The sequence below is a fragment of the Erpetoichthys calabaricus genome, chromosome 3 (assembly GCF_900747795.2).
Source record: "Erpetoichthys calabaricus chromosome 3, fErpCal1.3, whole genome shotgun sequence".
NCBI classification, from domain to species: Eukaryota; Metazoa; Chordata; class Cladistia; order Polypteriformes; family Polypteridae; genus Erpetoichthys; species Erpetoichthys calabaricus.
In genome coordinates, this window is record NC_041396.2 from 180659886 (window position 1) to 180676586 (window position 16701).

Here is a 16701-nt window from a genome sequence, read left to right on the forward strand (position 1 = left end):
TAAAGACATTTGAAAAACAAGAGTAGACCGATCAGTCCAAGAAGCTCATCTGGATTGTTAAGTGCATTGTGCCCAATTCTCATCCAGATATTTTTTTTAAATTATCAAGATTTCCATATTAACTGTGTGAAATTGTAGTTTCTTTCAGATTCCCACCACCCTTTGTATCAAAATGCTTCCTGTATTTTGCATTGAATGCACTTCTTAATTTCTACTCAGGTCCTCAAATAATGTTCCTATAATAAAGATAACCAGGTACTTTCTTACTTTCTTTTTATGTTAAAAATATAGTTTTAATGCACTTACACTATGATGCTTTTATTTTCATAATCTAACATACCATAATATGTTCAGGGTGTATGATATTCCTTTTCGCCCATCATACATAAATACCAAGGTTATATTTCAAACAACAGATAATTAATCTAAATACAGTGGTGTGAAAAACTATTTGCCCCCTTCCTGATTTCTTATTCTTTTGCATGTTTGTCACACAAAATGTTTCTGATCATCAAACACATTTAACCATTAGTCAAATATAACACAAGTAAACACAAAATGCAGTTTGTAAATGGTGGTTTTTATTATTTAGGGAGAAAAAAAAATCCAAACCTACATGGCCCTATGTGAAAAAGTAATTGCCCCCTGAACCTAAAAACTGGTTGGGCCACCCTTAGCAGCAATAACTGAAATCAAGCGTTTGCGATAACTTGTAATGAGTCTTTTACAGCGCTCTGGAGGAATTTTGGCCCACTCATCTTTGCAAAATTGTTGTAATTCAGCTTTATTTGAGGGTTTTCTAGCATGAACCGCCTTTTTAAGGTCATGCCATAGCATCTCAATTGGATTCAGGTCAGGACTTTGACTAGGCCACTCCAAAGTCTTCATTTTGTTTTTCTTCAGCCATTCAGAGGTGGATTTGCTGGTGTGTTTTGGGTCATTGTCCTGTTGCAGCACCCAAGATCGCTTCAGCTTGAGTTGACGAACAGATGGCCGGACATTCTCCTTCAGGATTTTTTGGTAGACAGTAGAATTCATGGTTCCATCTATCACAGCAAGCCTTCCAGGTCCTGAAGCAGCAAAACAACCCCAGACCATCACACTACCACCACCATATTTTACTGTTGGTATGATGTTCTTTTTCTGAAATGCTGTGTTCCTTTTACGCCAGATGTAACGGGACATTTGCCTTCCAAAAAGTTCAACTTTTGACTCATCAGTCCACAAGGTATTTTCCCAAAAGTCTTGGCAATCATTGAGATGTTTCTTAGCAAAATTGAGACGAGCCCTAATGTTCTTTTTGCTTAACAGTGGTTTGCGTCTTGGAAATCTGCCATGCAGGCCGTTTTTGCCCAGTCTCTTTCTTATGGTGGAGTCGTGAACACTGACCTTAATTGAGGCAAGTGAGGCCTGCAGTTCTTTAGACGTTGTCCTGGGGTCTTTTGTGACTTCTCGGATGAGTCGTCTCTGCGCTCTTGGGGTAATTTTGGTCGGCCGGCCACTCCTGGGATGGTTCACCACTGTTCCATGTTTTTGCCATTTGTGGATAATGGCTCTCACTGTGGTTCGCTGGAGTCCCAAAGCTTTAGAAATGGCTTTATAACCTTTACCAGACTGATAGATCTCAATTACTTCTGTTCTCATTTGTTCCTGAATTTCTTTGGATCTTGGCATGATGTCTAGCTTTTGAGGTGCTTTTGGTCTATTTCTCTGTGTCAGGCAGCTCCTATTTAAGTGATTTCTTGATTGAAACAGGTGTGGCAGTAATCAGGCCTGGGGGTGGCTACGGAAATTGAACTCAGGTGTGATACACCACAGTTAGGTTATTTTTTAACAAGGGGGCAATTACTTTTTCACACAGGGCCATGTAGGTTTGGATATTTTTTCTCCCTAAATAATAAACACCATCATTTAAAAACTGCATTTTGTGTTTACTTGTGTTATATTTGACTAATGGTTAAATGTGTTTGATGATCAGAAACATTTTGTGTGACAAACATGCAAAAGAATAAGAAATCAGGAAGGGGGCAAATAGTTTTTCACACCACTGTACATAGAATGCTATACCATTCAACAAACTGCATGATTTCCCCATAATGTGTTCCAATATCCATTTATATCATTGCTGCATCACTGACAACTAATTCACCAATTCTTCCATTTCCTTTCAGCACTCTATGCTTACTTGGTTTGCTCACTTTGAAAGCTCTTTCTAATTTAATCTGCACTGCAACTCTGTCAGTTTTTCCATGTTCTATACTTTTGGAACTTTAAATTTTTATGTTATTGATAACCTCTGCTTTCCTTTCAAATTCTTCTAGCTACTCTCTATCAATGCTGCAATTTTAGGTACTGTTGTCTATTTTACTCTGTTGTTTAATGAGAATAATTGATACTGTATTGGAATTAGATAAAGTGCTTTCAGATCTGCTACTGTATATAAAATAAAGATTGTTTGATATTTCACAATAATTACACAACATGGGCAGCACAGTGGAGCAGTGGGTAGCACTGCTGCCCCGCAGTTAGGAGACCTGGGTTTGCTTCCCGGGTCTTCCCTGCATAGAGTTTTCATGTTCTCCCCTTGTCTACGTGGGTTTCCTCCGGGTGCTCCAGTTTCCTCCCACAGTCCAAAGACATGCAGGTTAGGTGCATTGGTGATCCTAAATTGTCCCTAGTGTGTGCTTGGTGTGTGTGTGTGTGTGTCCTGCGGTGGGCTAGCTCCCTGCCCGGGATTTGTTCCTTGCCTTGTGCCCTGTGTTGGCTGGGATTGGCTCCAGCAGACCCCTGTGACCCTGTAGTTAGGATATAGCGGGTTGGAAAATGGATGGATGGATGGATTACACTACATTCTTTAACTATTTTAAATAAAAATCAGTTATTATTCTTGTTTATTAAAAGGTACCTGCACTACTTCATGACAGATCGCTAAACATGAATGGCGTGTTAGCCTCTGAATAATTTTCTAAGGATGTCTGATATATTCTTAGGTATTCTTCTTTACTTGTCTCTGCATACTTCTGCTGCCAACACTTTAAACTGAATGAAATGAAATGCTTTATTATATCTACTTAAATGTCATTCATTTAAATAGAGATCCCCACAACAGCAGAAATACTTGACTTTATAAAGATAATTCGGAAAGAAAACTACTTTAACACTTTAATAATGTTTAACACTTGTTTTTTTATTTTAAAAAAGTTTAAAAGTGTTTAAAATATAAATAGATCTATGCTAATTCAATTCTTCACCAGCAGAGAGTAGCATTGCAGAGGATATGCTATTTTAATAGATCAAAAAAGAATGCCAAAAAGAACTAAATATTGCTTGGGTGTATTTTTATTTTTAGTTTGTGTAATTGGATGTAATTACCTAAAATGATGCCAGTCTCAAAGAATTTTGTTGATGTTGCAAAGATTGAAAACAATTAAATGGAATTATGCCATATACCTTACATTGTAAGGATGGTCTGGATAGACACATACACAGGCTGTGTATGTACATAGATATATCAGTGAGACATGTCAGGCCATGGATGACATCCCCAGGAAACTGCCTGAATTAAGACCAATCTCTAACAGAAACATTCTATGTTGTCATGTCTCATATCAGCAAAGAGTAGTAGGAAGCATCTACCCTTAAAAACAACCACTAGAAGGTGATGCTTCCATAGCATACTCTCAGGGACTAGGATTCCTGACCTAGAGTGGGACTGTACATATTTTATGGATACAGTATGCCTTGAGGTAGGAAAAAAAGTATAAAATCAAGGGTGGGGTAAAAGAAAACCATAATGGGGTACATTGAACACCTAATGACACACTGACAAAGAAAGGCAGTTAGGTAGCAGCACTGGATGGTTTTTTAAGTGTACATCAGGGTACAAGGATACAGAAAAATCCATTCATGTTTAAAGGCCTTGGTAGTTTGTTAGACTTCCAACTTCAGGGAAAATCTGTGACCTACAAGTACCTTCATGGGTTTCCTTGAAATAAACATAACAACATTGCAACAATTTTGAAAGCACTAGAGTCCTATTGTCTACCACACTACTTGGGAATTTATTCTATGTGTCCTTGGTTCCCAGTATGAAGGAAAAGTTTGTAATGTATACTTTTCCAGGTTGTCCCTATGTTCTTGTTAAAATAATAGCTTGGATCCTCTGTATTAAACACCTTTATAATTTTTGAACCCATTGAATCGCTTCTTCCTTCAGTCTTTCCTCATACTGTAGCTCATAACTTACAGTCCTAAAATAAGCCAATTTGTTCTGCTCTGGTCTTCCTCTAAAGCATGTATGTTTTATTTGTAATTTGGAGACCAAAACTGTACATGAAACAGTAACCTGATTTTAGTGTCAAAGCCAAGATTTCTATTAGTAAAAATAAATAAATAAATAATAAAATGTTATTTACACTTTGAATTTTTTACTTTATTAATATTAACAGAATGTTATTAAAGGTGTTACTAATCATTTTAAAGAATGTTCTAAAATGCTCCACTCTGGTACTGATTAAAAGTTCTGTGCAGTATAACATCTAAACTTTTACACACTTACCTACCAAGTAAAACTGTTGTGTATGTGCGGCACCTCTATATCAATCAGATACTACACACTTTCTAAGTGCTCACTAAGTACTGGTGTGTATTATTCATGTTTTACCTTGCATCAAGCCTTGACTTACATATTAATATATAGCAACCTCTGTATGAGAAAATGCATTATAGACGTGCATGCACTGAAGTGAACATCAGCATGGAAAAAATAATTTACATTAAGTCAGCTTGGCTGCTGCTACTAACCACATCTTACAACAGTCAATTAGTAGTCAACAGCAATCACACCTCAACAATAAATTCTGGAATCAGCAAAAGATTTCAAAAATAGCACCTTCACTAATTCAGTTCCACATCTCCTACCTTGGATCATTCTTTGGAAATAGCTGACATCTCTATCATACATGACTCTACAATCAGCATACCTTATGCATTTTAGGGGCTTGACTTGTGCAACTGTAAGCTGGGCTTCTTTCCATATGATTCTCAATGTCAGCAATAACCTCTGGAGTATAGAAAGAAAGAATCCTTGGTTTCTGTGAACTATTCATAGAAAAAGTTTAGTTGTTTAAAACTTGGTTTGCTGTTGCCCCGTGATTCATCTATCTGTTTACTGATACTGGTTTTCAATGTTGCTAATGTTACCCTCTTCTTATTAGGTGATTGAGTTAGATGGGTTAGATTTTTTCACTCTTATAGTTCTTTATTTTTATGTCTATATGCTTTTGATTTAAGAAAACAGTGATTAAAAAAGAACTAGTTGTACACTTAGTGTGTTCTGCTCACTCACTCACCCACTGCCTTGGTCTACTAGATTTGAAAGCTCTTTCCATATTCTCCTTTTAATCAATTACTAAGAAGTGCATTTTGCTGGAGCACTCACAATTGGGATATTGTTCACAGAATCCTTCACATACTAACTTGAAGAAGCCTGCACATACCACACTCAAAATATGCTGTTCAAAGAATAAAGCATGTCTTCTCTGCAGTACATGGGTACCAGAATTAGCAAAACACAATGCTATCAGAAAGTCCTGCTAACTTACCTGACTATGTTTTCTGATGCTTAAACCAGGATGGGACTCCTTACCATGACTGCAATACTTTGTTGTATGTCACCCTGCTCTTTACTTTTATCTATATTAAAATTTACTTTGCCACAAATTTGCCCAAGAATGAATTCTGGCCAGGTACATCTATAATGATTCAGATGGTTTTTAGTACATCTGCCATTTGGCCTAGTTTAGTATCATCTATAAAATGATGGAGGAACATAAACTGAACAAAAAGTCTTTGGTACAAACAAATAGTGGCCAAACATTGGAAACTAGAAGAACTTGAAGGTGACTATATTTATAAGACCAAAGCTGCCCCCTCATGGAAACTGCAGTGACAAAATCAGTATGTTTCATTAAAACAGTGTCATTTCAAATTTTATTACATATTTGACCTAAACCTATTTCTAAACAAAACTAGCTTCAATTTACAAATACAAATCCTTATATTATTTTAAGTTAAAGCACTCCTCAAGTTTTTAACTTTTGGCAGTTCTTTTAGATCAAAGGAAGCCTTCAGCTTTCTTCCAACATAATGCATTGTATTATGGCAAAAATCTCCACTTTTGTCTCTTCTATAAAAACCACACTGCATCTGACTAGAAGCTTTGTGTTTGGTTCAAGTCCTGCTTTGCTTACAAGCCATTCAGTGCAACAGTGTTGCTGGGAATTTCTACTGGCTGTTGTTACATGAAGGCCATTTTTTATTAAAACATAACCCTGGCAGACATGAATAGTTTCATTTACCATATCCCTGAATGTAAGATAAAAGCAGATGGTTTGAGCATTGTGGAGAACCAAGAACTTAGAACGATTCCAGAGAATTTGTAAGGGTGGTGATCCAGTTTAGCAGCAGTGTCAATTTGTCTTCCATTTGCAAAACATTCATTCGGTTATTTAAAAAAATCTATCATGTAACCAGGACAGTAGAAGTGAGGCACCAGTGCTAACCTCAGTGCCACTGTTGCATAAATGTGATTCTTAAAAGAGCTGAGAAGCAAAGGGCACATTTAAGTTAATTCTTCACACAAGTAAAGTACATGTTAACTGAGGTCATGCCAAATGAGTAATGACAAAGTTTAATTTTTGTGTGGTATTTATTAAATGAGATTTCTGTAAACTAGATGTCTGAGTGTCATGATTGTAAAATACTTCTGAATATCTCAAATGCCAAAAATCTTAAGGAAGAAGTCTATTTGTGCATGTAGGACTACCTTGCACCTAAAAAGTTACACCCATAAACAACTGAGAAGCGCTTAAATCTTTTGTTTTTGATTACTTCTATTAAGCTTGTTACTTCACACACCTTACTGCTACATGTCTTCAGATAAAAAAACACAAGGATATCTCCAAATCAGTTTGGATGAGGAAAAGTCATGCCTAACAAGTGTTTATTTTTTTTTCCTGTTAACAAGACTCTTTAATGCTAAATGCACTTGCAAAGAGTCAAGCAAAGTCTGTGATTTAATTGTTAAGAACTTGCCCACATTCAACATCAGTTGTGCTTCGGAACATGAATTTAGCACAGCAGGACATACTGTAACCAAGTCTTTCTAGTCCTTCTTGAAGGAAAAGAAAAAACTTTTCTTGCCAGTTAACATGTTATGACAACAATGAGTGATGAAATGCACTTAAAGAAAACCTGACTGTTTTAAATAGTTCATAACATTTTAATTTTACTTAGGATTTCTACTTTTGCAGCCTACAATATTAGGAAATTTGTTACTCTACTGAATACATTTTATTTGAATGTGTTATTCTTTCTTTTAAAATGTATGGATGTATTTAATAACATTCCAATGTCTCCTCCTGCCTTGATAAGCTTTGACCACGAAAATGTGGGCACATAAAATTGAAGGGTGGATTTGGTGGGCGTCTCTTTTAAACTGATAATAATCATCAGTTTTTCTTGTGATAGTCAGAAATTTGCTTTGGTTTTTTTTGTAGCCAAAAATAATTAAATATGTGTAGCCAGCATAGAGCTAAGCATTTTTTGCTCATGCCAGCACAGTAACTTCTTTGAAGAAAGAGACATCATTGAAATGAAATTTAAAATACTGAACAACTCCACTTGGTGGATTAGAATTTTAAAGATGAAAAACCATGATTATCCATCAGTCCCCATTAACCGTTAGGGCCTAAAAAATAAAAAAATAAAACCAATGTGCACACAATATTGCTGTACTGTATATTACTGTATTATATCACTGTACTACTACTACTGTTGCCCCAGTACTCTGTTATAAACAAATTAAACTCTTTCACCAGGATAGATTTACCTGATTTACATAAAATAATTTCTCAACTGAGACCCTCCATCTGCGTCCTTGACCCAATACCAACAAGTTTTTTCAAAGAAGTATCGGGCGTGCTAATTGATAGTATTCTTGACTTAGTAAACTCGTCATTAGATACGGGGGTCTTCCCAGACTGTCTTAAGACTGCGTAGTTAAACCCCTACTCAAGAAAAATAATCTTGACCCCTCTGCTTTTGAAAATTTTAGACCCATTTCTAACCTGCCTTTCTTAAGTAAAATTCTAGAGAAGGCAGTCATTATGCACCTAAATGACCACCTCAATAAACATGCTATTCTTGATAAGTTTCAGTCGAGTTTTAGAACAAACCACAGTACAGAAACTGCACTCGTTAAAGTAGTAAATGACTTGCGGGTAAATGCAGACAGAGGCCGTTTATCTGTTCTTATCCTCTTAGATCTGAGTGCCACATTTGATACCACTAAACACAATATTCTTAGAAATTGCCTTAGTCAATGGGTGGGCCTCTCTGGCAGTGTCCTAAATTGGTTTGAATCTTACCTGGCAGGTAGAAAATTCTTTGTTAGTTGTGGTAATTATAACTCAAAGAAACATGATATTCTATATGGTGTTCCACAAGACTCTATCCTGGGTCCGCTGCTCTTTTCGATCTACATGCTTCCGTTAGGTTAGATTATCTCGGGCCATAACTTGAGTTACCACAGCTATGCTGATGACATGCAGCTGTATTTATCAATAGCACCTGATGACCCCGACGCTGTTGTTTCACTAACACAATGTCTTACTTGTGTTTCTAAATGGATGAATAGTAATTTTCTCAAGCTAAATAAAGAGAAAAAAGAAATTTTAGTGATTGGCAATAATGGATATAATGAGGTTATTAGAAATAAACTTGATGCATTAGTATTAAAAGTCAAGACGGAGGTAAAAAATTTAGGGGTAAATGTTGACTGTGACCTGAATTTTAAATCGCATATTAATCAGATCACTAGAACAGCATTTTTTCACTTAAGAAATATACCAAAAGTTAGACCTCTTATATCATTGAAAGATGCTGAGAAATTAGTTCACGCTTTTGTTTTCAGTCGACTAGATTACTGTAACGCACTCCTCTCAGGACTACCCAAAAAAGACATAAATCGTTTGCAACTAGTGCAGAATGCAGCTGCTAGAATCCTAACTAGGAAAAGAAAATCTGAGCACATTTCTCCAGTTTTGATGTCACTACACTGGTTACCAGTGTCATTCAGAATTGACTTTAAAATACTGCTTATGGTTTACAAAGCCTTAAATAATCTCGCTCCACCTTATATATCGGAATGTCTGACACCTTATATTCCACATTGTAAACTTAGATCCTCAAATGAGTGTCTGCTTAGAATTGCAAGAGTTAAACTTAAAAGAAGTGGTGAGGCAGCCTTCTGCTGTTATGCACCTAAAATCTGAAATAGCCTGACAATAGGAATTCGCCAGGCTAATACAGTGGAGCACTTTAAAAAAACTGCTAAAAACACATTACTTTAATATGGCTTTCTCATAACTTCATTTTAGTTTAATCCTGATGCTCTGTATATTCAATTAATTATCATAACTATTCATGGTGGCTCCAAAATCCGTACCAACCCCTACTCTCGCTTCTGTTTTTTTTTCCCGGTTTTCTGTGGTGGCGATCTGCACCACCGCCATCTAATCAAAGCACCATGATGTTCCTACATTGATGGATTAAAAGCCGGAAGTCTACATGACCATCATCATCAAGTCCTTCCATGAGAACCCCAAATACAAAGAGGACTGATCATTTATGTTAGGTAGAATGCCCAGAGGGGGCTTGGCAGTCTCATGGTCTGGAACCCCTGCAGATTTTTATTTTTTTTGTTTTTTCTGTCCTCCCTGGCTATCGGACCTTACTCTTATTCTATGTTAATTAGTGTTGTCTTATTTTAATTCTTACTTTGTCTTTTTTTCTCTTTTCTTCATCATGTAAAACATTTTGAGCTACATTATTTTTATGAAAATGTGCTATACTGTATAAATAAATGTTGTTGTCGTGCATTTTGCTGTTAGCTTTGCACATTGGAACAACTTTCCCTTCTGGTAGTGCATAGTGTTCTTCCCCAGCACCACACTGTCAGTTATGTACCTTCACTTTAATAACATCTCATAACATTTCTCTTTTGTTATAATTAATCTACTATACATTGTTATAGCTGATAAACGAATGTGTGTGGTATTGGAATTGTCACCAAAATTTAAATTATTAAACATTTACAAAATGACGGAAGTGTTTCAAGTATTGCTTCATTTTACAGTGTAGGAAGAACAGTGAACGATATAAAGTGTGATGCCGATAAAATTGAAAAATGTGTCAAAAATGCAAATTACTGACTGTAATGTTATTCTGTATTAATGTTAATATTCTTCTGTATTGTAATTTTCCTTTTAAATTCTGTTATATTATGTTTTGTTAATATACTCTGACGTGCAGGCAGATAGTGATGCGCTTGTATAGGAGCAGAAAGGGTGGAATAAATGCTGTAAGTGATGGGACTGGGTGAAGGGCTTCTGTTCTGTGAGAGGCGGACATGCCTTTTAGGAGATGAATGACAGGAGAAGTTAGGAGAAAAAGGAAGGTGTGGCATAAGGAACTTTGGACTAGGGAGTCAGGAGACAATAAGCAGGAGTGTTTGTGATAGAGTATAGAGAAAAAAGAATGTAAGAGGCTGGAGATAAACTGATTGGTAGGGAAAGCTTTCTTTTATTGTTTTGGAGGTGTGCTTCGTAACTCACATAACGGCGTATAAGACAGACAGTGAACCGTTTGATACAGAACAAAAAATTCCAAGTAAAACATAGAAAACTCCAGAACCTCTAAATTGCCTTCGCTTATTACGCTTGTTGTTACAATATTATATTAATTAATTAATTTTGTTAAAACTATATTATATTTTGCTAATATAGTTTTATTTTGTAAATAAATATAGACTATTCACTAAACTAATCTACTGTAAATCATTTTTAAAGTAGCTGTCTGTCTGTTATCTGTCTTATCTCTTATCTGTCATGGCCTCGTTCCCAACCCCCGACAGATAATCAAGGTTTTACTGTAATTGCAATTGCCAGAAATTAGCTGCATGCACCCAAGTATAAAGCTAATCATTCCACAAGAAAAATAATAAATTATATATGCTATGTATGGGGTCTGTCTAAAACCATTACATTACATAATTTATCTGTCTTTCTATATTTACTGTGATGTGTGGCTAGGATGAATAGGAGGTGTGCAGGAAGGAAAGGCTGGCATAGGACAAGGGCAGAGTCCAGCAAGTGCACTGGACAGAAAAGAAAATAAAAGCAGTTTGAAGATTGGGAAAGTCCTCTTAATGTGCTGGATGCTCTTGGAATACCACAGACAGGGGAAATGAGAGAGAGAGAGAGAGAGACAGTGGGGACATGAAGGCTAAGGAGATCTGAAAAGACTTACTGGCCAATAGAAGACAGCACAGTCTGTGGATGGGAAGATAAGGAGATTATAAGGTAAAGCAGTAAAAGAACTTTTTTGGATAAGTAGCCTTTCCTGATTAACATAATTTGCCCATTTTTCAAAACTCTCCTATACTAGATCACTTGGTGTGTTTCCCAGAAATGAACATGAAAGACAGCAAACACTTTATGGAATGAATACACAATACGCAAATCAAGAGAAGGTATTCAACATTCCAAAATGTGGATTTTGAGAATAAAGCTGTGGAACATGGAATACTGTATATGCAAACTTCACACAGAGGAGATTGAAGGTGGGTGGCAATTGGGCTCCACATCCCCTTAACATATAAAATGCAAAAAAAAGGATAATATAAAAGAGGTTCACAACTATTAAACCACATGCAAAGAAAGAATAGGCATCTAAGGTGACCAACGTTTGACAACACCAAGCAGTATCAAAAACATTCTTATGAACGAAAATAGAAAGTGGTCGGAGACGCCGAAACATTTGAAATGAAGACTTGCGCCCACTTTATTTATTGTTCACTAGTTCAGCCCAGTAGCTGCTTATTCACTGGCTAACATTGCACTTCATGTGGTATTAACTTTGCAAAGGGCATTGCAAGACATGTACAAGTAAATATTTAAAGTTAAAGAAAAGGGAGTGAAAACATTAGCAAGAAGAAAACATTTGTCATACTTGTGCATATCTGAGAAGCTTCAACAAACAGAAAGTCAATTCACCCATTCAATTTTTCAGACTGCTACTAAATATTCCCTTGGTACTCCTGTTGTGGATAAAATATAAATGCAGCAACAGGAGGCAGGACTACAATTCAAGTACTCATTCACATTTGACTGCGTTCAGTTTTTTATCATTCAAGTGTTTTCTAGAAGGGTTTTATTAAACAATATTTTTGTAAAAATACATGTGTTCGGGACACTGCGAGTACACGACTAGATGATTTGACATGTGGATTATGACACGAGTAATATGAGATTTTTAATGGATTATTTAAAAATTGTTTCATGTTGTCCAACTTTGGTCACCATAGATGTCTTTCTATCAGAAAATCTATTTCTGTTCTGCTAAAAGCATACGATTAAATATTTACAAACTACTGTACATACAGTGAGGTACATATAAAAATATTATTTGTGGGTGCAGTATTCTTTTCAAACCTAAAAAACTAAAAAAATGTATCTAAAGAAAATAGAAATTAAAAGCAACAATACAACAAGAAGGATGTGCACTAGTTGATGGCTGGATACCATACAAGAGTGTAGTATGGCTCATATTTTAACTGCTTGATTTTCTTAGAACCTGTACTATTGACCTCTATAGCTTGGATGATGGCCTTTGCTAGTTAGGTCATTGTCTGTGTCTATTTTACATTTTCAGATCCACTTCATACAATAACACAGTTGGCTCATGCTAATACAGGATTTTTTACATTTAGTCTTCAGACTCTTGCATTGTGAGCTGAACTGAAGATGAAATGTGACAGATAACATTGAAGATTATACCTTGGAATAACATTAACTGCAGCCATGGCACAGCACAAAACCATACATCAGAATACTGGAAGAACATAACATTCTCAGAGCCACTTAATCCAGTTCTTGACTATGGGTTACCAGAGCCTGGTCTGTGCATCTATCACAGGACTTGCTCACAAACATACAGTACACAAAACCAGACAAAACACAAACACACACACACTCATGTCTAGTTTAAAGTCACATACTGTATTAACCTAACAGGCATATCACTGGGATTTGGGAGGACAAATGGAGTACCAGACAAAAAAATAACACAGATTCAGAGATGGAGAATATTGTGAGCCTTACATAGACTGATTTTAAGGTTAACATTGGGGAAGGATTTGTGGGTTACACCAGCACCTATTGGGTTATTACATAAAGAAAATGACCCACAACAGGGCTTCCAGCATCTTACTTTCCAGTCTCTAGAATTTATTGCCCTGAAGACACTGCCACAACAACACATACGACAAGTAACTGAGCCCAGCAAATCAATGAGACTCTGTGGCACTGCTATTAAAATGCTAGAGCACTGGATTCTTTTGGGGGTGGTTTCTGTTGTTTTTTGCCCAGACATAATTTAATGAAGTCTTCCTCCAGAAGCCCCAACCCTCTTCAAAGTGTTTTGGGTGTTATTTATTTGATTCGGGCATCTTGGATCCATGAGGAAGCAGCACTATGAAACTCCACAATATCAATGCGTAAATTCAGCTTTAAAATGAATAGTAATGTACAATACCAAGGAGTGACAAGAAAAAAAATCTTAACTCTTGAAAGGGTTTTAAAACTCATCCAGGTTTCAACTGTAGTTTTAGAAGTAGTACTGGGTGACAGTGGGGAGGTATAATCTTTTATGACACTCTCCACTTACTAGTTAAAATAAATAATGTTCTTTACCTTGTGTCATGAACTATGAGAGTGATGAAAGAATGAGATCAAGGCTCTTAACAACCAAAATAATGATTTTTCTCTACAGAATTGTGGAATTCAGTCATCAAGGTGGTGCAAGGACCTAAAACACTGGAGAGGACATCACAATGTACCTGAGACTGGAATGGACTCCACAGACATCTAAGGTCACACATGTAAAACTGACAGACATAATTTGCATTTGTTTACTTAAGCAAAAACACCTTGCATTGAATGTCTTCTATTATAGACTACTGAACAAGTCTGCAAGTACAGACATAGACAGTGGAAGAGAATAACTCTTCTAGGATATGACCACATAAACTACTTAAGTAAGATAGTTCTAGTAGTTTATTCCAGCAGGATTGACTTTCTCTTCATTCAGAAAATTTTAAAATAAAAGAAATGATTAGAATGAGTAACTGTACTAATCGCCACTTGCACAGTCTAATCATTCATCATTGAAAGAGAATGCATTTTCTTTACTCCACATGAATCATCAGATATTCACACGCTGCCCACACATGGCAGCACTTTTTCAGACTAGTTCATTTAAAAGGGTAGTCAGTGCACCATCAAAGCTCTGAGGAACAGCTCAGCATCACTAGAGCCATAGTATAAAAATGTTATTTACTGAATAACGCAATACTATAATGTACTACATAAAACGAGAATATGCTACAATAATAATACATCTTGTTACTTAATGAATTTATGTGCAAGATTCACAAGGAAAATATCTAGTATGGTGTGAAAGCTTTAATAAAGTTTAAAAAATATCACATTGCTATGCTCCAATCCACAAGCAAGTTACAAGACCTCAAGAAATATTATATTTGTGAATTATTTTGTATATTTATTTTATTAATTTAAAGTGTAAAGCAAAGGTTTATTGACATTATATTTAAGATTTAATAGATTTCTACAGTGATTTACACAGGTTTAGTGAGGTTCTTTCCTAAACATGTTTATTTACCTTTTAGCTAAAGTTCTACTTGTATCACAAAAGTTAAAATTGTTCATGGTAAAAAAGTACACTTTTACATAATGTTCTGTGTTGCTTATGAAGAAACACGCTCTTCCAGACCTCAGTTTCACACATCAAAGTGTAAAGGCAGGATGCAAAATCAACAGTTCAAGAAATAATTATAGTTACTATTTAAAACCCGCTTTCATTAACATTTACCACAAGGCAAAGTCGATGGAAAAAATCACATGTTTGAGTCTCCCAACTTAGTACATTTTCTAAATGACAGTTTTTAGAAAGCACTACATTTGTAAACACTAAAGGAGATGCTCTCTGAAAAACAGGCCATCATTGCCACTTTCATAGTAAATTAAACCCAGCTTTATTCCTTTATTTTTTATATGATAAACTTAGCTTCTGCAATTTCTCAAATAAACACAGAACAATAAAGAAGTAAAAAAGAAGTCAATTCACTGAGTAATTTCTAAAAAAATATTTAAAATTCATCATGTTGTTTGTTCACATGATAGAAAATGAATGAGTAGTGTTGGGACCATTCACAAGCAAGACAAAAAGGAAAATAAACAAATAATCAATTACAACAACAATCAGTCATCCTAGCTAACAAAAATCTCAACTCTTTAACTTAAATAGCAAATATTAAATTTGTCATAGATTAATATATCAAAAAGCACAAGAGTCAGTCAGTCAGTCATTGTCCAACCCGCTACATCCTAACACAGGGTCACAGGGGTCTGCTGGAGCCAATCCCAGAAAGCACAGGGCGCAAGGCAGGAACAAACCCCGGAAAGGGCGCCAGCCCACTGCAGGGCAAACACACACACACACACACCCACACACCAAGCAAACACTAGGGACAATTTAGGATCGCCAATGCACCTAACCTGCATGTCTTTGGAATGTGGGAGGAAACCGGAGCACCTGGAGGAAACCCACTCAGACACGGGGAGAACATGCAAACTCCACTCAGGGAGGACCCAGGTACCAAACCCAGGTCTCCTTACTGCGAGGCAGCAGTGCTACCACTGCCCCATTGTGCAGCCTAAGCACAAAAGTGATTAGGGGACATCTTCTGGGCCTCAGATACTAACCCCCATTTTCCTTTTCACCTGCATTTCAGAGTGATACCAGTTAGAGGTGACTGACTTCACTTCTGCTTTCCCCATTAAGGCTCTGCCACTTCTGGGAGGTTACTATAAAGACCTAGAAGCCAACCAGAAGTAGATGTTTATTCCAGGACCTGCATCTCTGGAGATCTAAGTTCTGAAAAAAGCCTTTTAAATCTTCCAACTTTTGTTTTCTTGTTCTGACTTATGGCAGTATTTTTGCACCCATATTGCCTTTTCATTTGAACCTTTGCCATCTATTAAACAGGGTTACCTGGTAGGCACCGCGACTCTATAGGTGAACTCTTCTCATTTTATTTTGCAGGGGCAATAAAATGTGAAAAAGCTGGTTTCACATGAATATGAAATACATGAATATATTCCCATTACACCTACACATTACATACAGTCCTGAATATTTAAATATCTTACTTTTCACATAATAAAAAGCTGTATAAAATGGCACTCTTAGGTTTATATAGTTTAAGGCTACAGGTAAAATTATGTTACAACGAATATCTTTACAACAAAATTTTCATTACAACGAAGTACTTTTATGGTCCTGACAGCTTCCCCATATGACAAGAGTCTATATAAATCTCGTTACTATGAAATACATTCAGCAGATACTTTCATTACAACGAAGTGCCCAAAACACCTTGAAATGCTTGAATGAATCATCCACAGAGCAGTTAGTTCTGTGGTCGCAGCTCACAATAATCCCCAAACAGAAACATTGTAATTTTTGTTTTTTTCTTCAAACTTTCCTCGTACTGTTTTT

At 36.2% G+C, this 16701-nt stretch overlaps 1 protein-coding gene across 1 annotated transcript in view; it reads right to left on the reverse strand.

Moving 5' to 3' along the window:
- Positions 1 to 16701, reverse strand: part of nt5dc1 (5'-nucleotidase domain containing 1) — a 369927-nt gene that overhangs the window by 125818 nt on the left and 227408 nt on the right. The gene's annotated exons all lie outside the window — the stretch shown is intronic.